Source organism: Sceloporus undulatus, chromosome 4 (genome assembly GCF_019175285.1).
Source record: "Sceloporus undulatus isolate JIND9_A2432 ecotype Alabama chromosome 4, SceUnd_v1.1, whole genome shotgun sequence".
Classification (NCBI taxonomy): Eukaryota; Metazoa; Chordata; class Lepidosauria; order Squamata; family Phrynosomatidae; genus Sceloporus; species Sceloporus undulatus.
This window is the reverse complement of record NC_056525.1, coordinates 85,321,789-85,322,968: the sequence shown is the minus strand read 5'-3', so window position 1 is coordinate 85,322,968 and position 1,180 is coordinate 85,321,789.

The following is a 1,180-nucleotide window of genomic DNA, read 5'->3' as shown; positions in this document are numbered from 1 at the left end:
CCTTGATTTGACTGCCAGAACAATTGCATTGAACTGTGGTCAAAATCCTTAGTTTGTCCAACTCCATTTACCAAGTCTGGTAAAAAAACAAATCAAACATATATTGCCTAAGAACACTGTTGTTTTAAGAAGTTAAAGCTGCCTTCTAGGGGTTGGACATTTCAAGTACTAATCGGTTAGCAGAGCTAGCCAGGTAGATTCCTTTGCAATTAGCAGAAGCATAAAACACCACTATAACATGTGAGGAGTCAGCACAGGGAATGTGAGTGCTCTACTGAGCTTGGAATAGTTCCATATAGAATATGAGATGAAAATGCCACCTTGTTGTCTAGCCACAGGCTTCAGAATCTTTTTCAAAGAGTGTGGGGATCCATAAAAGAAAGCAGCTTTTGTGCCTGGCATTGGCTTTCCTTACTGTGATCCTGACCTGCATGAAATAGTCTAGGGGACTCTCTACCGATTAGGCATTTCTACTTCCTAGTGACTGAAAACAATACCCCAGGTTACAGACAGATTTTAATTATCTAAAAGTACACAATCCTTTTTCTTTTTAAAATCATATACCTGAAATTAACACTCCTAGAGTCTCCATAGTAGTAAGCATGCCATGTTTGAAAAATCTAGGACTAGGAATCAGTAGACAAACACAGAGACAGATGCATGGACACTCTCCTTTATTATACACATGGCAGGGAGTGTTCTAAACTGCCCTACAATATATGGACAGCGTCAATTCCATAGACAAGCAGCACTCATTTTGGTTCCTTTCCCTTTTGATTTTGAAGAAAAATCTTCCTTTCCATGTTGGCCTTGTGTATTATAACCAGGATAGGTTAGGTTCCACAGGCTTCAATCCAAAAGGCTAATTGATATCTGGCAGACAAGATGCAACATTCTGCTTCTCCTAACATTTTGCTTCTCCATACTGCTCTACTTCTCACCCAAACCCTGTTTTTTACAGCTTTCCCAGCCCAGCAGAGTAGGTTTTGAGGATGCGGGGGAGGGGGATCCCCTGGTGAAGGACAAAATTACTTGTTTCTGGCATGACAAATAGAAGCATTTCCTTAAGCTGAAAAGTCCTGCTATATCCTATTCATAGTTGCCATATGTATGCAGTTAATCCTGTAAGAAACTGTAATTTTTTCTTCATATTCTTACTGTTGGGCTCACACTAGCTCAC